Raw genomic sequence first — 25,929 nt, 5'->3', positions numbered from 1 at the left:
CACTGGATGTCGCAATAGCAATTATTTGTATCTTTGTAGAGGATGCTACATATGTACAAAATAAACCACATGATGTTAGTACATCAGTCGAGGAAAATGATCAAACTACATAAATAACATACTATAATTTGATTTTGATATAATTTTTTCATCTTGATAGATTGAAAATTAACACCAATGAATTGACTGATGAACATAATCACATAATTTATTCAGAAAATATAAATAACGACAAATAAAGTGTACACATTATTAACCGCAACAGGTAGTTGTAAAAAAAACCTAACAACATTATGATTTCAGAATGTGCTTGTGGAGGGGGGCGTGGCCTGCGGGCTTGCAGCAAAGCAGGGTGTGCCAGGGCCGGCCTCGAAGTCAGCGACAGGTGCGTAGATGGCCCAGGTGGGCCTTATTATCTAATCACCTGTCGCTCTGTTTAAGCAGCAGCCGGGGAGAAGAGGTGGGGGGAGCTGGAGGGGAGTTGGAGTGAGAGCGAGAGTGGGACAGACAATTGCTGAACAACACAAAGAGACTATCCATCCATCCATTTTCTACCGCTTATTCCCTTCGGGGTCGCGGGGGGGGGGCGCTGGAGCCTATCTCAGCTACAATCGGGCGGAAGGCGGGGTACACCCTGGACAAGTCGCCATCTCATCGCAGGGCCAACACAGATAGACAGACAACATTCACACTCACATTCACTCACTAGGGCCAATTTAGTGTTGCCAATCAACCTATCCCCAGGTGCATGTCTTTGGAGGTGGGAGGAAGCCGGAGTACCCGGAGGGAATCCACGCAGTCACGGGGAGAACATGCAAACTCCACACAGAAAGATCCCGAACTCACGACTACTCAGGACCTTCGTATTGTGAGGCAGACGCACTAACCCCTCTACCACCGTGCTGCCCACAAAGAGACTATATTGAGGAAAATAAATCTACATTGTGAACCTGAACCGGGCTCTCATGTCGGTACTTGGTGGTCTGAAGAACCCCCTGGAAAGCAACCTCCACAGTGCTTATTCTATTTTTAAACAAAGAAAACAATCTGAAGCCGTGATTTTACCACTCCGGTCCACTTGGGAGTAGATTTTTCTCCGATCTAAAATGAGTTTGACACACCTGCCTTAAACGAATATTTATTTAGCCTAACCCTCGTATCAACCACACTAACCCATCGTTTAAAGTTCCCCTCCTTGAATAATTTTGTACACAGGTAAGTGCACCGCGTATTTCTTGAATCTCTGGCTCTTAGTTCTGTGTGGACTCATCGATCGTTTATAAACGGAGTTCGGAAAGGAAGTGACGGAAAGAACAAAAACATACCTTTAGTTATTTCCTCCTTTTCCTCCTTCTGGTGGGGAAAATCTTTGGTGCTTGGGCTGGCCTCCACCGGCGAGGGGTAGCACTCCGGAAATCGCGACAGAATGTCCCCATACTTCAATGGCGAGGAGGACTCCCAGTCAATGTTTTTCGCCGCCATGGAGGTTTTATGATCAGTTGTTACTAAAAGTAACAACTCCACCTCGTCGTCGGTCCAAACAAAGAAATTAATTTTCTTCGTAGAAAGAGCAGCCTTTTTCTTAATCTTCTCACAAGTCGCAGATAAGAAAAAATAAACTTCCAGGTCAGAGGTGACTATGACGTGCGCATTTTCCGCGCATGCGTACTAGGTCACGTTGCGCCGCTGGACGCAGGTTGTCTTAAACAATGGCATAGTTTGGGTGTGGACAGGGATAAGGTTAGGTGGGATATTCCTTGCCAGGATGATCTGGTCCAGCAGGCGGCCGTCTCCCTCTCTCGACTGCATCCAGCGCATCGCCGCCTCCTGGAGCCGTTGGCCAAACGTGAATGGACGGTCCTCCTCCCCCAGGCGCTTCGACCAGAACTGGCATCGATACTCTTCAGCGGTACCTCCCGTCCGGTCCAGCACCGCCCTCCTCAGGTCCGGAAAGTGCACCCAGGAGGCCGCCGGCAGGCCGAGCGCCGCTCGTTGCGCTTCCCCCGTTAGGAGTGGCAAAAGCCGCACCCCCCACTCCTCTTCTGGCCACGCGCATGCCTTTGCCGTGGCCGCAAAAATGTCCATAAGGGCATGGGGGTCTTCCTTCTCCCCCCATGTGCTGCGCGGTGACGGCCGCTGATGTTGGCCGTGCCGCTCCCACCCGGTCTGCCAACACCTGCAGGATCTGGCTCTGCTGGGCCATCTGCTGGCGGATCGCCTCGAGCTGCTGGTGGCTGGTTGCTGCCACCTCGGCGAGCACGCCCGCGAGGGGGTCGTCTTCCCCCGCCTATGGTGGTCCAGCCATGTTGGGCGCCAAATTGTGGAAGACTCTCGCTTCCAGGTTCTTCGGACCACCAATCACCGACATGCCAGGCTCTTCCAGATTGACAATAATGTTTTATTTTTCAATAAATTGTCTTTCGTCTTGTGCTTTTCAGGTTTTTTTGTGTTAGTCTCGCTCTCGCTCGTGCTCCACCACCAACTCTCCCTCTCCTCCCTCCTCACAGAGCGACAGGTGATTAGACAACCAGGCCAAGGTGGGCCATCTACGCACCTGTCGCTGATCTCACAGCCGGTCCAGGCACACCCCGCTTCGTTGCAGGTCCACAGGCCATGCCCCCCCCCCACAACCCCATTTACATTTGGTGACTTGAATATTCACCAAGTATTTGAGATATTGTTATTATAAGCGCTAACGCAGACCATTTATAGTGCCGCAGTGATCACAGAGAGCTAACTAGCTGGCGTGGCTATATTGACATCATCGGCCGGTGAGCTGCTTTCACGCCTCGGTACTTGTGAACGTTTATTCTAGAGCATAAATAATAACTCTCACCGCGATAGTAGAAGAATGAGGACATATTTCCGACGAGTTGGTCAACCTTGGCATCCAATATTGACCCGAAATGGCGAGAAAGACACGAAAAGTCACTTGGTCTGTTCCACCCAGATTATGTGTCATTCTTCATCTGAACGGGAATATATCAACATCCCATCAGTCGGCATCCCGGTGACAGCAGATATTGTACAGTAGGTGAATTTAATTGTGTTTGTTGGCTCTCATAAAGACTGCAGTGAGTAGAAATCAGTGATGTTGTCGAAGGAAAAAGTAAACGTCGTGATGCCTTTTTGAAATGACTCCGCAGCATCGTCCGTGAAGCATTTGAGGCCCTAACCCAATGGAACCATTACCAGCAGGGAGAATCCAAGGATTCTGGTTCTGTATGGTCTGGGCAGCAGATGCCATGGAGGCAGGTCTTCAACTAACAAATCTGAATTTGAGGAGTCCAGAACTGTCGCCCATTTCTACAGTCCTAAATCCAAGTATTACCATTTCCAGCTCGATTTTCTGAAGTCTGAATGACATGGAGTTTGCTCAGGTATTTCCGAGTAGTTCCTGGAAACCAGGCAAAGAAAGAGGCCTCCCGGTAAACCTAAGTCATGCGAGCCAGCTTGCGTTCCTCTTGATAGATGTGACAGACCAGATCTGCTGAGACCACTCAGACAATAGATGGATACATGCATGGTTGGACTCATTCACACACACCTGAGAAGTAATTACACTTCTCGGTTGGAAACTGGGGCCCAAAACCTGGTGTCAATTACGATTCCTGCATAGGACTGGGTGGATTCAACTCAGGTCTCATGTCACTGGGGACAGAGCCAAAAGAAAGTCAAGTCCTTAAAGACAGTGGTTTGGAAACGTGCTTGTTTGCAGCCCAGTCCATTAAGAACATGTTGATCTTTGCAAAATGCTGTTGTGTTTGTGTTGTTTTGAACTAACTCTGTGGACTGGAACGTCTCCAGATTTTGTACTTGGTGGTGAGGTTCTATCACATGAACGACTGGGTTCATTTAGAGAATAATTTGGTGTTTTGGGTCAGGTCTTGATTCCTTCCTGCATGGGGAGCAGTGGTGTTAACCCATCCTGCTTATCGCAACCCAAGTTGTTCTCTCCTCATTTCTTCCCTGCTGAGTTTTGGCCTGATGCGTCCCTGTGCTTACTTTGGTATTCAGTTCATGGGGTCACCCCCGGGGATTCCTGGAATGTTTTTGACGGATCCACAGAGTCCACATATTTAGCACAATTTCTGATTGACTACATTGAGATCTGTGATTGCTAGTAATTACATGATGGTTGCACGTCCTGTTCTCAATAGTCGTTTTATGCAACTGGGGCCAGTTTTTAAAACCTCATGAATAAAGTTATTCCCCTTTTTAAGGTTACCGTCAAATCTCCAGAGTGGAAAGAGTTTCAAGTAGTTCACACCTCGAGTCAGAGGTTCAAGTCTAAAGGCAGAAGCTCTGGTTTCACTAGGTTTGACCCGCATTCACTGCCCTGCGTACATTTTCACCCTGAAGTCATTTTATGTAGGTTTCACACTGGCCTTACTGTGAAGGAAAGTCACACCGCTGAAATGAAACCCCGCTCGTGTGGTAAGAGCTGCTAAGAGGGGTGTGGGTGAGCTCCCCTTCCCAGCCACATAATTTATTAAACATCACCTTAAATCAAACTACCAATAAACATAGCAGGCATGTGGAAATCCGTCCACTTCTTTAAGTCGATGATGGATGGCGAGGCTGGAGATGCCACTTACACCATGTATGCTTGGCCTTCCTTTAAGCCTGTGGGTTTTATTTAAGGCAATGGAGATAAAAAAAAACTATACTACCTCTGAAAAGTACCGATGCCTCACCCCTCCGCACCCCTGTCGTCGTCATGTCGTGTCATTGCTGGTTTACGAGCAGAGGAGCATGTTCGGCAGCGCACAAGTATCATCACTGCAGGACGAGGATTAGCTAAACATGCTTCAATACACACCGTAGCTCACCGGCGTCAAAATGTAAACAAACGCCATTAGTGGATCTACACCTGACATCCACTATAATGATACCAAGTACAGGAGCGATACTACTATGATTATGTCGATATTTTTTGGCATTATAACATCTTCTTTCATTTTTTTAAATTTATATTATCAATCAATCAATCAATCAATGTTTATTTATATAGCCCTAAATCACAAGTGTCTCAAAGGGCTGCACAAGCCACAACGACATCCGCGGTACAGAGCCCACATAAGGGCAAGGAAAAACTCACAACCCAGTGGAACGTCGATGTGAATGACTATGAGAAACCTTGGAGAGGACCGCATATGTGGGTGAGCCCCCCCCCCCGAGGGGAGACCGGATACAATGTACGTCGAGTGGGTCTGACATAATATTGTGAAAGTCCAGTCCATAGTGGATCTAACATAATAGTGAGAGTCCGGTCCATAGTGGGTTCCAGCAGGAGACCATCTTGAGCGAAGACGGATCAGCAGCACAGAGATGTCCCCAACCGATGCACAGGCGAGCGGTCCACCCCGGGTCCCGACTCTGGACAGCCAGCACTTCATCCATGACCCCCCTCTCCCTCCACGAGGGAGAGGGGGGCAAATATTATGTTTATAAACTCAGAAAATATGTCCCTGGACACATGAGGACTTTGAACATGACCAATGTAACGACTTGATATCGGATTGATACCTAAATTTGTGGTATCATCCAAAAATAATGTAAAGTGTCCAAACAACAGAAGAATAAGTGATTATTACATTTAAACAGAAGTGTAGATAGAACATGTTAAAAGAGAAAGTAAGCAGATATTAACAGTAAATGAACAAGTAGATTAATAATTCATTTTCTACCACTTGTCCTTAATAATTTTGACAAAATAATAGAATAGAAAATGGCACAATATGTTACTGCTTATGTCAGCAGACTAAATTAGGAGCACACACAAGTTGTCTTGTATGTGCATTTTATTTAAGGAAAAACATGCAATAATAAACATATGTTTAATGTACCCTAAGATTTTTTGTTAAAATAAAGCCAATAATGCAATTTTATGTGGTCCACTTTATTTAGAAAAGTACCGAAAAGTACTGAAAAGTACCAAAAGGTATCGAAATAATTTTAGTACCGGTACCAAAATATTGGTATCGGGACAACACAGACTGTTCACAAGCACAACACTCACAGCCTTTTTTGTATAGAACTTGTAGAAAGTCCTACTAAAAGTTCCCTTTTAAGCCAATTTCATTGTAAAAATCCTACTAATTGTAAGGACTTGCAACACTGCTAATGAGTTCATTCCCTCTGTCCTTCAGCAGCAACAACCCACACTCTTGCAGAAAAGTGTTAAAATTAATGCCCTCTTTACCTTTTTGTGCAATATTCTACAACGGTTTGAAACGTCCTCCATGAAATACCGTATGTAGCACAATTTAACAGCATTGAGGACCAGGTCATGTTCGATTACCTTTGGGACTTGTCCCTCTTTCGGGTACGGAGAATTTCCATCCAAAATTTTTATTGACCTACTTAGGAGGTAGTGCATAGATGATATATAAAGCAGTTGGTTTTTTTGTTGTTGTTGTTGAGAAAGGGGGTAATGTGGTGAGTGGGCTGATGGGGAAGGGGGGTTGCAGCCGCAGCCGAGCATACCCCTCTCTGTGTGTGCACAAGGGCTAGCCTTTCACCTTTCGGGCTGTGTGCTGCCTTTGTCTCGGCAAAGGAGGACATAAATCACCTCGAGTTCTGCATTAACAGTCTGCCAAGAGTACGGAAGAAAAGGGTGTGCATGGAGTTGCTCTATTATGAGATTTAGGGCACCCGGAGCATGTTTTTTTTTAAAAAGCTGATATTTTTCTGACCTTTTGTCTACACCCAAACGTTGCACAGTCATTCTTACCAAATATTTTCTAGTGAAAAGACACCACACGATGCACAGTTTTGTCAACTTTCTACTGGGGTTGTACGGTATACCGGTATTAGTATATGTCGTCACATCGTGTAATTGCTGGTTTTACGAGCAGAGGAGCATGTTCGGCAGCACACAATCACAGAGTACAAATGTACTTACAAGCAGACACAGTGTGTAGACAGAAAAGGGAGAATCGACGCATTTTGGCATAAAACTAACAATAAAGGTGAACTTAAAACACTGAAACGCCCTCAGGAAGAGGTGCTTTAAGACCTGGCTAGCTATCCAACAATGCCATTTTTTTGTGGTCCCCTTTATTAAGAATATTATCGAAAAGTATCTAAATACATTTTGGCATCAGGACAACCCTAGTCTAAACTGAGCCCCAAAGGAACTAAAATACTTAGGTGTTTGGTTGAACTGACGAGCTACGACCCTTGCGCTTCTCCTAGCCACAACACAGTTGACTGTTGACTGTTTACTTATAGGATACGTAGGCCTATACAATCAGCACATACAGTAATTAATATCAATGTTTACTTATAGGATACGTAGGCCTGTACAATCTGCACATACAGTAATTAATATCAATGTTTACTTATAGGATACGTAGGCCTGTACAATCTGGACATACGCTAATTAATCATAATATTGACTTATAGGATACGTAGGCCTATACAATCAGCACATAGAGTAATTAATACTAATGTTTACTTATAGAATATGTAGGCCTATACAATCAGCACAAACAGTAGTTAATGATAATGTTAACATATAGGATACGTAGGCCTATACAATCAGGACATACGCTAATTAATAATAATGTTGACTTATAGGATACGTAGGCCTATACAATCAACACATACAGTAATTAATAATAATGTTTACCTCTAGGATACGCAGGCCTATACAATCAGCACTTACAGTCATTAATAATAAAGTTTACTTCTAGGATACGTAGGCCTATACAATCAGCACATACAGTAAGTAATAATAATGTTTACTTATAGGATACATAGGCCTGTACAATCAGGACATACGCTAATTAATAATAATGTTTACCTATAGGATACGTAGGCCTATACAATCAGCACATACAGTAATTAATAATAATGTTGACTTATAGGCCTATACAATCAGCACATAGAGTAATTAATAAAATAGTTTACTTATAGGATGCGTAGGACTATACAATCAGCACATACGCTAATTAATAATAATGTTGACTTATAGGATACGTAGGCCTGAACAATCAGCAGATACGCTAATTAATGATAATGTTTACTTCTAGGATGCGTAGGCCTATACAATCAGGGCATACACTACTTAATAATAATGTTGACTTCTAGGATGCGTAGGCCTATACAATCAGGACATACAATAATTAATAATAATGTTTATTTCTAGGATACATAGGGCCTATACAATCAGTACATACAGTAATGAATAATAATGTTTACTTATAGGATACGTAGACCTATACAATCAGCACATACGCTAATTAATAATAATGTGTACTTATAGGATACGTAGGCCTATACAATCAGCACATACGCTAATTAATAATAATGTTTACTTCTAGGATTCATAGGCCTACACAATCAGCACATATGCTAATTAATAATTATGTTTACTTCTAGGATTCATAGGCCTATACAATCAGCACATAAGCAAAATAATAATAATGTTTACTTATAGGATGCGTATGCCTATACAATCAGTACATACAGTAATTAATAATAATGTTGACTTCTAGGATATGTAGGCCTATACAATCAGCACATACAGTAATTAATAATAATGTTGACTTCTAGGATACGTAGGCCTATACAATCAGTACATACAGTAATGAATAATGATGTTGACTTCTAGGATACGTAGGCCTATACAATCAGCACATAAACAAAATAATAATAATGTTTACTTATAGGATACGTATGCCTATACAATCTGGACATACGCTAATTAATCATAATATTGACTTCTAGGATACGTAAGCCTATACAATCCGCACATACGCTAATTAATAATAATGTTGACTTCTAAGATACGTAGGCCTATACAATCAGCACATACAGTAATAATAATAACTTTGACTTCTAAGATACGTAGGCCTGTACAATCAGCACATACAGTAATAATAATAATGTTTACTTCTAGGATACGTAGGCCTACACAATCAGCACATATGCTAATTAATAATTATGTTTACTTCTAGGATTCATAGGCCTATACAATCAGCACTTAAGCAAAATAATAATAATGTTTACTTATAGGATACGTATGCCTATACAATCAGTACATACAGTAATTAATAATAATGTTGACTTTTAGGATATGTAGGCCTATACAATCAGCACATACAGTAATTAATAATAATGTTGACTTCTAGGATACGTAGGCCTATACAATCAATACATACAGTAATGAATAATAATGTTGACTTTTAGGATACGTAGGCCTATACAATCAGCGCATAAACAAAATAATAATAATGTTTACTTATAGGATACGTATGCCTATACAATCTGGACATACGCTAATTAATCATAATATTGACTTCTAGGATACATAGGCCTATACAATCCGCACATACACCAATTAATAATAATGTTGACTTCTAAGATACGTAGGCCTATACAATCAGCACATACAGTAATTAATAATAATGTTGATTTCTTGGATACGTAGGCCTGTACAATCAGTACATACAGTAATGAATAATAATGTTGACTTCTAGGATACGTAGGCCTGTACAATCAGCACATACGCTTTTTGATAATAATGTTGACTAACTTGTCGCCTTCTTCGTCTACGGCGCGTTGCGACCCTTTCATATTCCATGAAACGAAGAAATATCGCTGGTTGCCCTTACTCCCTCAGTGTGCTCTTCTATTACCGTTATTAGATGCCCAATTTTAGCACCCCGTTGTTATTATTCCTTGAGAGCAGACGATCATGAACACAGTAGCCTCCCAGGTCTCCATTCTTGCTTGTGTTGTTTCTCTGTTCACTTTTGGCGGGCGGGTTGTTGGTGTCATGTCTTTTGACCATGTTTTTGTTTGGCCATGTGCTGTTTGGTTTTTGGACTCTTTTTGGTTCCTGCTTTTTCATTCCCTTGTTTTGTCACCATAGCAACCATTAGTTTCACCTGTTCCACGTTTGGACTCACACACCTGACACTAATCAAGATACTTTTATTTAAGCTTGTAAATGCCAGGCAGTCGGCCTGGCGACATTACTACTCATGCTACCCTTGTTATTCCTATGATCACGCGATCCATGCCATAGTTCCATGCCAAGTGAGTTTTGTCTATTTTTATGTCACAGTAAGTGTTTTCGTTTCATGTCCATAGCTTTTGCCCAAGTTCTAGTTTTTGCTTTCATTAACCAAGTTTGTACCTCCGCCTTGTGCGCGCTTTTGTTTACAGCTTTTTGTCAGTGTTAAAATAAAGATGTCCTTACCGTCACGCCATGTCCGCTCCAATTTCCTTGCAACTCGGGAAAACAAACCCTGCCAAAGTCCATGTTTTGACAGTTGGTTGTTTTTCAGTGGTGGGTGCGATGCTAAAGTACTACGTCACATGTCGCAGGCGGATATGTGTCACACATGTTTCTTACCAAGGTCCCCAGCTTTACCAGCCAGTCCCTATCGGGAAGGGTAGTTCCTATAACTAAACTCCAGTGTGGTAGTTCTTAGAACTGCGTCCCGAGAACTAGTATATGCAAACCCGGCTATTGTGCCTTTTCCGCTATTGTCTTTCTTCAGACATGTGATTGGTTGCAACAATTTCTCATAGTTTAAATCAGGGAATCTCAAACTGTGGGGCTCCATCTAGTGGTACGCCAAAGAATCACTTGAGTAAAGTGCATTGTTGTATTTTCCTATATTCAAACACAGTGTTACTGTTCAAACTGTGTGTAATGTTACAGTGGCCAACACAAATTAGACATGCTTGTTAAAAAAAACCTCTGCCTTGTTTTTAATGAATACTGATGCCTACTATACTACTGTATTTAAATGTTGCTCATTTTTATGGAACTTGGAGAGCCACTGTATTTACTTTAAATAAAGTAAACACTTCACTGCTTGATCCGACTATTACCCCGTTTGCTATGTTGATAGTGTATTTTTTCACAAATTAATTTCTTCAGACTTCTGATTGACCAAAAAAAATCAATTGAGGACATATTATCACAATGATAGTATGACACATGCTTGATTCTCCTTCTCCTCAATCCGACGATATTATTGAGCCTTTTCAGCAAATTCCTTTCGTCAGCTTTCTGATTGGCTGTGAGAATTTCCTTTAAGTGAAGCATTTTTTCCAAATAAAGTATAAAGCTCCTAACCTTAAAAGGCCTCACAGTCAAGGGTTGTTGCGGCATGCATTTGACACCAGCAACATGTACTCTTCTTTGGACTGAAGCAAAGTATTCTAATCACATTTTTGTGTGGAAGGAAAACACAGAGGAGGACATATGATGAAAAAAAAAGAATGTGTGAAGGTCCAAATCTTCCAAATGGGCTTGACCTCTGTCCTTTTTTAAACTTCAAAGATTTTTTATTGTCCATTTTTCCATACATGCTCACTACTATGTCAAAAATAACTGGCAGGCTCTTGTTTGCTGGAGATGGAAGAGCTGCTGTTTTTTTGTCTCATAGAGATTTGACTTCAACCCAATATCAATCCAATTGACTTTACATCAAATATATACACTATATTGCCAAAAGTACTTGGCCACCTGCCTTGACTCACATATGAACTTGAAGTGCCATCCCATTCCTAACCCATAGGGTTCAATATGATGTCAGTCCACCTTTTGCAGCTATTACAGCTTCAACTCTTCTGGGAAGGCTGTTCACAAGGTTGCGGAGTGTGTTTATAGGAATATTCAACCATTCTTCCAAAAGCGCATTGGTGAGGTCACACACTGATGTTGGTCGAGAAGGCCTGGCTCTCAGTCTCCGTTCTAATTCCTCCCAAAAGTGTTCTATCGGGTTCAGGTCAGGACTCTGTGCAGGCCAGTCAAGTTCATCCACACCAGACTATGTCATTGTCACGACGTGGAAAATGGGGTGGTTTGTTTTCCCGGAATGCAAAGGAATTGGATCGGACATGGCGTGAAGGTAGATACATTATTTAATATTTACTATAAACTACAAAAAGGGTACAAACAAAAGGTGCGCACAAGGCGGAGAACAAACTTGGCTAAGAAACAAAAACTACCACAAAGGCAAAACTATGGACATGAAACAAAAACTTGCTAACTGTTACATGACTAAACAAAAACTTACTTGGAAAGCATGGGACTATGGCATGGATATCAGAGGTATGATCAGGTAACATGGGTAACAGAGGTAATTTCGCCAGGCCGATTCCCTGGCAACTACAGGCTTAAATAATAATGTCACATTATTAACAACGGGTGCGTGAGTCCAAAACGTGAAACAGGTGAAAACTAATGGGTCGACATGGTAACCAAACAATGGAGCGTAAACAGGAACTAAAAAGAGTCTTAAACCAACAGGACATAACTAAACAAAATGTGACCACAGTACATGACAGTCATCCATGTCTTTATGGACCTTGCTTTGTGCACTGGTGCACAGTCATTTTGGAAGAAGGGGCCCACTCCAAACTGTTCCCACAAGGTTGGGAGCATGAAATTGTCCAAAATGTTTTGGTATCCTGGAGCATTCAAAGTTCCTTTCACTGGAACTAAGGGGCCAAGCCCAACTACTGAAAAACAACCCCACACCATAATTCCTCCTCCAACAAGTTTCACACTCGGCAAAATGCAGTCCGAAATGTACCGTTCTCCTGGCAACTTCCAAACCCAAACTCGTCCATCAGATTGCCAGATGGAAAAGCGTCACTCCAGAAAAGGCATCTTCACTCTTCTGGAGTCCAGTGGCGACGTGCTTTACACCACTGCATCAGATGCTTTGCTTTGGACTTGGTGATGTATGGCTGAGATGCAGCCATGGAAACCCATTCCATGAAGCTCTCTACGTATTGTACGTGGGCTAATTGGAAGGTCACATGACGTTTGGAGCTCTGTAGCAACTGACTGTGCAGAAAGTCGGCGACCTCTTTGCACTATGCGCTTCAGCATCTGCTGAGCCCTCTCCGTCAGTTTACGTGGCCTACCACTTTGTGGCTGAGTTGCTGTTGTTCCCAAACTCTTCCATTTTCTTATAATAAAAACGACAGTTGACTTTGGAATATTCAGGAGCGAGGAAATTTCACGACTGGATTTGTCACACAGGTGGCATCCTATGAAAGTTCCACGCTGGAAATCACTGAGCTCCTGAGAGCGGCCCATTCTTTCACAAATGTTTGTAGAAACAGTCTCCATGCCTAAGTGCTTGATGTTATACACCTGTGGCCGGGCCAAGTGATTAGGACACCTGATTATGATCATTTGAATGGGTGGCCAAATACTTTTGGCAATACAGTGTACATATATGTAAATCTCACGTCCCACAATAGTATATTAGAAGTATGCTGTCCAAAATCTAGCCCTAAAGTTAGAATTTGGACAATTTAAAAGTGCTTTCAGTAAGCCCTACTATGAATACGACATTGTATAAGTCTGTAGCTTTAATGCTAATGATCTCTGTTAGTGTGTCTCCAGAAAAACACGTTGTCCACTTTTTGCATATACAAACCCCGTTTCCATATGAGTTGGGAAATTGTGTTAGATGTAAATATAAACGGAATACAATGATTTGCAAATCATTTTCAACCCATATTCAGTTGAATATGCTGGGAAAGGTGGCAATAAATACTGATAACGTTGAGGAATGCTCATCAAACACTTATTTGGAACATCCCACAGGTGAACAGGCAAATTGGGAACAGGTGGGTGCCATGATTGGGTATAAAAGTAGATTCCATGAAATGCTCAGTCATTCACAAACAAAGATGGGGCAAGGGCCACCACTTTGTCAACAAATGCGTGAGCAAATTGTTGAACAGTTTAAGAAAAACCTTTCTCAACCAGCTATTGCAAGGAATTTAGGGATTTCACCATCCCCGGTCTGTAATATCATCAAAGGGTTCAGAGAATCTGGAGAAATCACTGCACGTAAGCAGCTAAGCCCGTGACCTTCGATCTCTCAGGCTGTACTGCATCAACAAGCGACATCAGTGTGTAAAGGATATCACCACATGGGCTCAGGAACACTTCAGAAACCCACTGTCAGTAACTACAGTTGGTCGCTACATCTGTAAGTGCAAGTTAAAACTCTCCTATGAAAGGCGAAAACCGTTTATCAACAACACCCAGAAACGCTGTTGGCTTTGCTGGGCCTGAGCTCATCTAAGATGGACTGATACAAAGTGGAAAAGTGTTCTGTGGTCTGACGAGTCCACATTTCAATTTTTTTTTGGAAACTGTGGACGTCGTGTCCTCCGGACCAAAGAGGAAAAGAACCATCCGGATTGTTATAAGCGCAAAGTTGAAAAGCCAGCATCTGTGATGATATGGGGGTGTATTAGTGCCCAAGACATGGGTAACTTACACATCTGTGAAGGCACCATTAATGCTGAAAGGTATATACAGGTTTTGGAGCAACATATGTTGCCATCCAAGCAACGTTACCATGGACGCCCCTGCTTATTTCAGCAAGACAATGCCAAGCCACGTGTTACATCAACGTGGCTTCATAGTAAAAGAGTGCGGGTACTAGACTGGCCTGCCTGTAGTCCAGACCTGTCTTCTATTGAAAATGTGTGGCGCATTATGAAGCCTAAAATACCACAAGGGAGACCCCCGGACTGTTGAACAACTTAAGCTGTACATCAAGCAAGAATGGGAAAGAATTCCACCTGACAAGCTTAAAAAATGTGTTTCCTCAGTTCCCAAACGTTTACTGAGTGTTGTTAAAAGGAAAGGCCATGTAACAGTGGTGAACATGCCCTTTCCTTTGGCACGTGTTGCAGCCATGAAATTCTAAGTTAATTATTATTTGCAAAAAAAAAAAAAGTTTATGAGTTTGAACATCAAATATCTTTTCTTTGTAGTGCATTCAATTGAATATGGTTTGAAAAGGATTTGCAAATCATTGTATTCCGTTTATATTTACATTCAACACAATTTCCCAACTCATATGGAAACGGGGTTTGTACACTGTACAGTGACGTGCGTGGACATTCATAACTTGCGAGGCTTTTTTTTCCTTCACTTTTTTACTTCACTTATATCACATACAACAACATTAACTTAATGGACCCATAGTGTCCAGATCATCGAAATTTCACCAACAAGTTTGTAGAGGATGGCCTGTAGTGGGTTCTGCAGACCACCACACACTGCCAGTAGAGCCCGGATCAGGGTTACAACACTGTTTTATTTGCATAAATTAGTACAGGGGTTTTGCTTTCCAGCAATCTGTCGTTTCGTGTCCGTGTCTCTCTCCAGCTCCAACAACATGTCTCAATCCGGCTGCTGCTAATAAAGGCGACAGGTGATTAGATAACAAGGCCCACCTGGGCCATCTACGCACCTGTCGCTGTCTTCGAGGCCGGTCCTGGCACACCCCGTTCCGCGGCAGACCACGCCCCCCTCCACAAAGTTCTCCTTATGCATTTATGTAATTTGCCTTAAAAGGGAACTGCACTTTTTTTTGGGAATGTTGCCTGTCGTTCACAATCATTATGAGAGACAAAAAGACAAAAAGTTGTTGTTGTTTTTTCGCTTTCTAACATATAAAAATTGTCTCGTTCTCGGTGGCAAGAAACGATGCTAATAGGAGCAAACAATTCTACCTCTAAATCATTTTAAAAATGCATTCCAAAACCGTCAACAATACTTAATTTACATACTGTAACATGTATAATAACCAAGTTGTATTAATATTGTTATTGTAAGAGCGAATACTGAGGAACTCTTTTTCTAGCGTACTAACATATCGGTATTAGCCGTAAAAACTAACTACGGCAAGCGATAAGCTAGCTTCTACAAGAACATTAAACGCGTTTGAGTTTATAATGCACAACACTGTAATAGAACACCAATCTGTTCTGACTGAAAAACATGAACAATCATATTACAGTATCTGTAAAGTATTATTTCATGTTTTGTTTGTACACAGCTAGCCAGACAGTGTATGTACTGTAGTTGTAATAACACACATGTTGCGTGTATCATGATTGATTTTAAAGTGACTCGCTCGATGGACAGTTGTTTGTCTTGTCCAGCTGGCCGGGGACGTTTCCTGTTGATTTTGGGTAAACAATCCATTTATGTCGAAATAGCTGGGCTTCAAGTTCCACATTTAAAGGAGCCATATGTAAGAATCTGGCCAGAAATGGTACTGCAATCATGGTCAAAATTCTGCAATCCTCTCCCCCTCCCCTAACTGAGGTTGCCAGATACGCAGCCAAATCCAGCTCAATCAACTGGGCTACTCCAAGGAACTTCAAATGGCAAGCGACAAATCCTACGCCGTAGGACTGACATGTGGTTACTGTCAGTACTATCAGAAAACTAAGACTAAAACAAACTACAACCAACGCTAGTAATGGTTATACTGGTGAAAATAAGTAGAGTATGCTTAGCAGTCTAATGATGCCCAAAACTAAAGAGGAGACATTTTACCAAGGTAAAACTAGGGATGTCCGATAATATCGGACTACCGATATTATCGGCCGATAAATGCTTTAAAATGTAATATCGGAAATGATCGGTATCGGTTTCAAAATAATCGGTATCGGTTTCAAAAAGTAAAATCTGTGATTTTTTTAAAACGCCGCTGTGTACACGGACATAGGAAGAAGTACAGAGCGTCAATAAACCTTGAAGGCAATATCTATGGCTTATGACACACTCACAAGTGAATGCCATGCATACTTGATCAACAGACATACAGGTCACACTGAGGGTGGCCATATAAACAACTTTAACACTGTTACAAATATGCGCCACACTGTGAACCCACACCAAACAAGAATGACAAACACATTTTGGGAGAACATCCGCACCGTAACACAATATAAACACAACAGAACAAATACCCAGAAGCCCTTGCAGCACTAACTCTTTCGGGACGCTACAATATACACCCCCGCTACCCCCTACCCCACCCCCCCTCACCTTAACCCCGCTCCCCCACCTCAACCTCCTCATGCTCTCTCAGGGAGAGCATGTCCCAAATTCCAAGCTGCTGTTTTGAGGCATGTTAAAAAAAAATAATGCACTTTGTGACTTCAATAATAAATATGGCAGTGCCGTGTTGGCACTTTTTTTCCATAACTTGAGTTGAAGTTGTTGTCTTATTTTGGAAAACCTTGTTACATTGTTTGATGCATCCAGCGGGGCATCACAACAAAATTAGGCATAATAATGTGTTAATTCCACAACTGTATTTATCGGTATCGGTTGATATCGGTATCGGTAATTAAGAGTTGGACAATATCGGAATATCGGATATCGGCAAAAAAGCCATTATCGGACATCTCTATTTCAAACGTTTCACATTGCCATATAACTTGGTACATGTAGTCCACAATATGCAAACATTAATGAGGAATTATTTTATCATGTGATTTGGCTGTCCTCATATGTTTCACATTGCCATAATGACAGCCGTGCTAATGTTGGAACCCATTTCCTCAGCGTATCAGCATTAATAGAAGGAAATAGGCACTGACACTATCCTTATCCACATTGGTTTTATTTGCCCTATCAGTTGGATGACACATCCACATACAGGCTAAAGGGCATATATTCCATATATGTTGACGTGTCATTGACCAGTGCTAGCATGCTAAGCACTGTTTGCAGGAACATTCTAGCTTTGTTAGGCAAGGTCATAGACTGTATTGGACTATATACAGGTAAAAGCCAGTAAATTAGAATATTTTGAAAAACTTGATTTATTTCAGTAATTGCATTCAAAAGGTGTAACTTGTACATTATATTTATTCATTGCACACAGACTGATGCATTCAAATGTTTATTTCATTTAATTTTGATGATTTGAAGTGGCAACAAATGAAAATCCAAAATTCCGTGTGTCACAAAATTAGAATATTACTTAAGGCTAATACAAAAAAGGGATTTTTAGAAATGTTGGTCAACTGAAAAGTATGAAAATGAAAAATATGAGCATGTACAATACTCAATACTTGGTTGGAGCTCCTTTTGCCTCAATTACTGCGTTAATGCGGCGTGGCATGGAGTCGATGAGTTTCTGGCACTGCTCAGGTGTTATGAGAGCCCAGGTTGCTCTGATAGTGGCCTTCAACTCTTCTGCGTTTTTGGGTCTGGCATTCTGCATCTTCCTTTTCACAATACCCCACAGATTTTCTATGGGGCTAAGGTCAGGGGAGTTGGCGGGCCAATTTAGAACAGAAATACCATGGTCCGTAAACCAGGCACGGGTAGATTTTGCGTTGTGTGCATGCGCCAAGTCCTGTTGGAACTTGAAATCTCCATCTCCATAGAGCAGGTCAGCAGCAGGAAGCATGAAGCGCTCTAAAACTTGCTGGTAGACGGCTGCGTTGACCCTGGATCTCAGGAAACAGAGTGGACCGACACCAGCAGATGACATGGCACCCCAAACCATTGAGTATTGTACATGCTCATATTTTTCATTTTCATACTTTTCAGTTGGCCAACATTTCTAAAAATCCCTTTTTTGTATTAGCCTTAAGTAATATACTAATTTTGTGACACACGGAATTTTGGATTTTCATTTGTTGCCACTTCAAATCATCAAAATTAAATGAAATAAACATTTGAATGCATCAGTCTGTGTGCAATGAATAAATACAATGTACAAGTTACACCTTTTGAATGCAATTACTGAAATAAATCAAGTTTTTCAAAATATTCTAATTTACTGGCTTTTACCTGTAGTTTACATACCAAATGTCAATTTCCATGTATTACAAATAATAAGAAAACGTAAATGCCTGACTTACCTATTAAGGAGGAAATTAGCAAGTTCGGCATCAGATGAAAAAATCTTCTCCGCCTTCAATCAGAAGTTGAGATGGTAACGAGGCCTTTTACATTTACTAAGGTCTGACATGTTTAGTAACTTTACCAGTGGCAGTAGCCAGACGAAGATGGCGGTTCGTAACTGGCAACCTGGATGTGACACACTCATGGACTTTCTAATTGGTCAAACGGTGGAGGGCGGGAAATGAAAATAATAACAATATTTCGGGGCTGTAAATCTAATTTTGAAATGAACATATCCCGGCTGAACTACCATTATCAGTTTTAGAGGTATTGGAAAAGAACATGATTTGTTAATGGCTTTTGACAATTCAGGGCCATTTAATGATGACTTGACATGAAATTATTACATATGGCTCCTTTAAATAGTAAAAAAAAAAAAAGACGTGTGTTTTTGTCTGTCATAATGATTGTGACGATAGGCAAAATTCCAAAGAAAAGTGCAGTTCCCCTTTAATACCAATTTGTTTTTGGGTAATGTTTAGATAACTAACTCCCCCTTTCCTCTTGGTGTGACGTCCTCTACAGAACTGGAGCCCATTTCCTTGCATAGACAGTGTGGATAAAGGCCTGTAAAAAAATTTGTTTTGATCATTTAATTGCATGTTTTTGTCACCCTGGTGCAAGATTACTTCAAAACCGATAGGGGTAACATCATGAACAGAAAATGAATGGAATGATTTTACCTGTTGACATATTTTTTAGGTCCAAAACTATGAAATATGTGCCAATGTTGTCAGTATTAGACGAGTGGGGGAGGTAGGTTTTTCCTGAATGATTGCATGATAAGCCTTCCAAAAGTTTGAAAAGGTGCCTCTTCTCTCAAAAGTACTGTATTTTCCGTACTATAAGGCGCACTTAAAATCCTTTTTTTTCTCAAAACTCGACAGTGCGCCCTATAACCCGGTGCGCCTAATGTACGAATTAATTCTGGTTTTGCTTACCGCAATCGAAGCAATTTTATTTGGTAAATGGTGTAATGATAAGTGTGACCAGTAGATAGCAGTCAAACATAAGAGATACGTGTAGACTGCACTCTGATGGCAATATGAATTAAGTAAACAACACCAACATTTTATATGTTCCATTGAAAATATAGAACATTAAACACGGCGCTCAAAAATCTATCAAAATGTTTTAGTACGACTTTGGTAAGCTATGAAGCCGCACCGGTTGATGTGCTTCGACATACGAGTATTATTATGGTGTGTGTATAAGGTAAGACATATTATCTGATGTTTTGTTTCACAATATTATGCAAAAGGAACTTTTCTTCCCTTCTGGTACCTGCTGATGTGTATTTGGGATCTGCATGAATCCTGAAAAATTGCGCGAGTCCGCCTTTGTAGTCCGTGCCGACAGCGTAGTCGATAAGCTTCTTCTTTTTCTCTATCTTCTTGTTATGGGACATTCATCCTCCGCTGTTGCCATTTCTAATATAAAGTAGTGTAAAGTTCTTACTTATATCTGTCAGTAAACTCACCAGGAAAGTGCTAAAACATACCGGTGTAGTGAGTTTACATTATTCACCCAAGGAACTTTAGTTATTAGAATTCCGGTTGGACGGTTTTTCACGGGACACATTTCCTGTGTTGTTGTTTCCGGATTAGGGGAGATGCTGAAGCAACGTCTGAATGTCATTAAAACAGTTAGCTCCATCTTTTGACACTTCTTCCACTCCCGTCCTTGCACGCTACACCGCTACAACAAAGATGACGGGGAGAAGATGCTGTCATAAATTAGTATTTAAGTGAGCCACGTAAATAAGACCGCCCACAAAACGGCGCATCCGGAAGCGACTGTCAGAAAGCGGCTTGAAGATGATCTGTAAAACATCATTGATGCAACATTTTGACCAAAGAACCACCATTACATGTTATGCAGACCACAAGGAAGTGTTTTACATTTAGAAAAAAATAAAATAAATGTCTCCTTTAATGCGCCTGTGGGGGGAGGAGTGGACAGCGCGCCTGCAGAAGCAAAGGTCACCGCCTCTGTCTATGGTGCTGAGGACGAGTACCATCGAATGGGAAAGGGGCATATGCTGACGGCGAGACACAGCTGACAGGTGATTATGTTTCACAGGCGGTACGTGTTCATCTAATCATCTGTTGTCTTTGACAGTAAGCGGCCGAGAGCAGGGGAGGAGAGAAGGACTGGGAGAAACTAAAAAGTCACGGACTTCTGAAAAGACATTTTGATTAATTGTTGAGCATTAAAACTTGGTTAAAAACTGCACGCCTGGCTTCGGTGACGTGTGTACAGTGGAACTGCTAGGAAGCAACTTCTACAGCGCCCTATAATCCGGTGCGCCTTATATGTGAAAAAAGAAGAATTAAAAATAGACCATTCATCGGCAGTGTGCCCTATGGTCCGGAAAATATGGTAGACCAGACAAGTTGGGAGATTATATCATTTGATATCATCGTTTGGTGGCACTGTTCGGACATAATTGAAAAAACAATGTTGCACAATAGGTGTGTGTTACCGCCCATGTTACAGACTCTACTACTTTCACCTTCATTGTCATGGTAGCTAACAGGAAGCAAATCAGTGAGCAAAAACAAAAGGGACTCAAGCCGAGTCGGCGGGTCACGTCATGTGTCAAACTGTCATCATTAGTGCGTGTAATCGCTCATTGTCAGCCTCAGCTGTCACTCTCACAGTGGCGATGCTTATCAGCCATTACACAACACGGGCGGCCTCTTACACACTCTTACTGACGCGTCCGGACAGGTGAGGACGTGGTGTTCGATGTGCCATTACATAAGGGTTTTCAGACTGGGGAAAAGCAGTTTACTCTATAAAACGTTGGAAATGAGTAGTCTGTGCACTCTTGAATGCCAAAGCTTTAAATAGATGGCAGTCGGGGGCACAGGTGTGAGCTGCTGCCCAGGTGCACCTCCACAGGCACCCATAATCAGCACTCGACGGTGCTAATGACAGGGTGCTGCTGTCAGACACCCACACACACTCATGCACACACGCTAGAAAAGCCTCGATGGCTTGCACGCACATCGTCTTATCACTGTTTTGCAATGTGTTGGCACCTCACGCAGGTCAACACATCCATAACAAAACCCGAGAACAACAGCTGTGCATGCGCTTATATAAGCCGCTACCGACTCACTGTGCAAACCTGTTGACCTCCAGCCGCTGGGAGCGGAGGGGGGGGGGGGTCAAGTCAAGTCAGTTTTATTTATACACAGCAGTAGTTATCTAAAGACATTGAACACACTGAGCAGGTCTCCGACCAACTGAAAGCCCACATGAGCAGGCTCTGAGACATGGGAAAACTCAGAAACCTTCGACAGTGTTCCGTAATAAAATCATGCACAAGCAAACAGCAACCTGGTACCCATTAATGCACGATACATGTTCAACAAGAAAGAAGTACAACCTTAAAGAGGAATGAAGTTGAAAACATCCATATCCGTATGCACAACACTACATGAATAAAGCATGTCAGTATGCGAAGTAAAATGATGGTAGAGCTCGAGTAAGGAACTTAACTAATATGAGCCAGTTGAAGAAACAGTACAAATATGTTATTAACAAAATATATGGAGAAAAAAACCTTACTGTCTGATGTTATTAACCTGAATTTCATGTTGTTTTTTTTATTTACTGTAAAAATGTATTGCTTAATTTTATATACTTTAGTCTTTAAACATTATACCCTGTTTTACCCTCTTTTATTTTTAAACTATATTTATATTTATTTGTTTTCTCTTATCTGTAGTGATTTATTTACTAACCAATTTATTTATTTATTTGACATCTTTTTTTCTTCTTACTTTTCTATTGTTTTCCCATCAAAAGCTATTATGTCACATTCTCTATTCTTTTTTTATTTACCTTTACAACAGGGGTGTCAAACTCAAATACAGAGTGGGCCAAAATTTAAAACTGAACAAAACCGCGGGCCAAGGTTGAACAAATTAACCTTTTTAATAGGGACCCAAACAAGTTTTGCATTAAATATTGAACAACTTTATATTGACATGCAAAATCGAGTTTCAAATAATAATAATAATAATTAAAACATATCAATGGTATATCAAATACAATTTAAATAAAAATGTAATGCCTCTTTTCTATTTGCAGCCTTCTGAGGTAAATATCAACATTAACTTTTTCAGCCCGGAAGAGTTAGGGCTGCATGGGATTCTGGGTATTTGTTTTGTTGTGTTTATGTTGTGTTACTGTGCGGATGTTCTCCCGAAATGTGTTTGTCATTCTTGTTTGGTGTGGGTTCACAGTGTGGCGCATATTTCTAACAGTGTTAAAGTTATTTATACGGGCACCCTCAGTGTAACCTGTATCGCTGTTGGCCAAGTTGCATTCACGTTTGTGTGCGTGCTTAAGCCGCACGCATTATGTGACTGGGCCAGCATTCGTTGGACTGGGTGAAAAGCGGACGTGATGATTTTCGGGAGGGGCACTGAAATTTGAGAGTCTCCTGGGAGGGTTGACAAGGATGAGAATTAGCGGTGAATGCGGTGTTGCCGCGGCACCGCCGCTGAATTTAATCAGCGGGCCAGCTCTAGTGTTAATTTGATTTCGCCTCAAAGGCCAAGTGAAATGAAATTTGGCCCGCGGGCCAGAGTTTGACACCCATGCTTTACAATATGGTCAAACATAGGGGTGTCCTGATACAGCTTTTCCACTTCCAATACAATACCGATATCGGCACTTAAATATAGGCCAATAATGATGGTAATTCGATACGATATCAGCATGAATCATACATACACTGAACAAAAATATAAACGCTTTTATTTTTGCTCCCATTTTTCATGAGTTGAAATAACGTGGACTATATACACAAAAGACCTATTCCTCTCAATATTGTTCACAAATCTGTCTAAATCTGTGTTAGTGAGCATTTCTTCTTTGCCAAGATAATCCATCCCACCTCACAGGTGTGGAATATCAAGATGCTGATTAAACAGCATGAATATTGCACAGATGTGCCTTAGGCTGCCCACAATAAAAGGCCACTCTGAAATATGTAATTTTATCACACAGCACAATGCCACAGATGTTGCAAGTTTTGAGTGCAGTCGGAATGCTGACTGCAGGAATTTCCACCAGAGCTGTTGCCTGTGAATTGAATGTTCATTTCTCTGCCATAAGTCGACTCCAAAGTTGTTTCAGAGAATTTGGCAGTACATCCAACCGGCCACACAACTGCAGACCATGTGTAACCACACCAGCCCCAGACCTCCACATCCAGTAGTTGCACCTCCATGATCGTCTGAGACCAGCCACCCGGACAGCTGCTGCAACAATTGGCTTGCATAACCAAAGAATTTCTGCACAAACTGTGAGAAACTTATGTTTAGCTTGTGTGCTATTATGTGCTGAGCTGTTGAGCAGCTGCTAGCTCTTAGTATCGTCATTTACATTTACCTTTTGTAAATGACTTTACTAAAATACAAGAAAAAAAACAACCTTGTGTGTTTATTGGAGGACATTCAAATGTTCACAGGCTGTCCAGCTTTCCAAAAGCAAACACACTGCTTGTATGTCGGAGATTTTAGATGCAAGCCAATATAATCCGATACTTGCTGGTATCGGACCGTGACAGCCCCAGTAACATATTGAACACAAGACGTGACCATATTTTTGCTGAGACATGAAAAATGGGTCGGATTGAATGACCTTTTTCCTACTCTTTTTCGTGCACATCGAATTATGAAAATGTAAGGCAGAACATTTTTTATTAAATATAGATTTGTTCAGCATATTAGAAATAAACTCAACAATTACCATTATGTATTGTGGCAGTGTCCCTATTGATGTGGCCAGTCGCTGGAAGATGAAGACATCATCTGTGTGCTATAATCCTGTCATGATGATTTCCTGAGGAACAGCATGGAAGTCATTGAAGACCTAAGGTAAGGTAGCCCAGCAGCTGGTTGCTCTTTCAGTATATGTGTCATCATATATGAGAGCGTGCACAAAAACAAGACTTTTTTTTCTCCTCATGGCGATGTCAAGTAGTGTAATAATGAGGCGGATCTGGCCTCTAGTCTAGCCAGGATGCCATTATGAGATACCCACGTGCTATTTTTAACCCCGTCCCTCCCCACTTGGACCGCACTCACATCTCCGCCTGTGTGTTTTTCTTTACATTCATGCCTATAAATCAGCATTTGGTCGACCGTCTGGATCTCAGACACATCTTTCACTTTTCTTTTTTTCTGATTACACGCCTTGTCGGAGCTCTCTTCCCTAAAACTTTTCATCGTCCTCTGTGACCCTGCCAACTGAAACACTGGCTGGGCCTAATCCTGTGCACTTATGTCAGCTGCAGAGCAAACAGGACCCCTGACCCAGAGACCTTAGTGAGGAAATAATGAGTCCACAAGGTGTGAATCCGGTATACCTAAATGCTATTCCATACAGTTTTTAAGATGAACATGTTTGAACTTTTATGCATAGGTAACTTGTAAGGACAGTAATATGTGTCCTTAGGGCCTGTTTATGAGCACTTAATGTGAGACTTCTGAGAAAAGAGGCGCCTCTTATCATGTTGTTGTGAAGGAATAACCTCCTTCCTTATGGACGTTAGCTACAACCCCATAAACTTCAAGACTTAGACTTCCTTTTTATCGTCATTCAAATTTGAACTTTACAGTACAGATAAGAACGAAATTCCGTTGCATTAGCTCGTTGTAGTGCAGGATTAAAGAGCAATAACGTGCAGATATAAATAAATAGATTACTGTACAGATAAATATATTGCACTTTTTCATATCCATCCACGTTTATGGATGCATGTTATATTGTCTTTATATTCCAGCGAGTTAATACATTTTTGGGGGGAATTGAGGGGATTATTATGATGTGTTCAAGAGTCTTATTGCCTGAGGGAAGAAGCTGTTGCAGAACCTGGAGGTTCTGCTACGGAGGCTGCGGAACCTCTTTCTAGAGTCCAGCAGTGAAAACAGTCCTTGGTTGGGGTGGGAGGAGTCTGCAGATTTTCTGAGCCCTGGTCAGGCGGCGGCTTTTTGCGATCTCCTGGATAGGAGGAAGAGAAGTCCTGATGATCTTTTCCGCCGTCCTCACCACTCTCTGCAGAGACTTCCAGTCTGAGGCATTGCAGGCTCCAGTCCAGACAGAGATGCAGTTGGTCAGTAGGCTCTCTGTAGTGCCTCTGGAGAATGTGGTGAGAATGGGGGGAGGGAGCTGTGCTC

Source organism: Nerophis lumbriciformis, linkage group LG10 (assembly GCF_033978685.3).
Source record: "Nerophis lumbriciformis linkage group LG10, RoL_Nlum_v2.1, whole genome shotgun sequence".
NCBI classification, from domain to species: Eukaryota; Metazoa; Chordata; class Actinopteri; order Syngnathiformes; family Syngnathidae; genus Nerophis; species Nerophis lumbriciformis.
Note: the sequence above shows the minus strand (reverse complement) of the source record.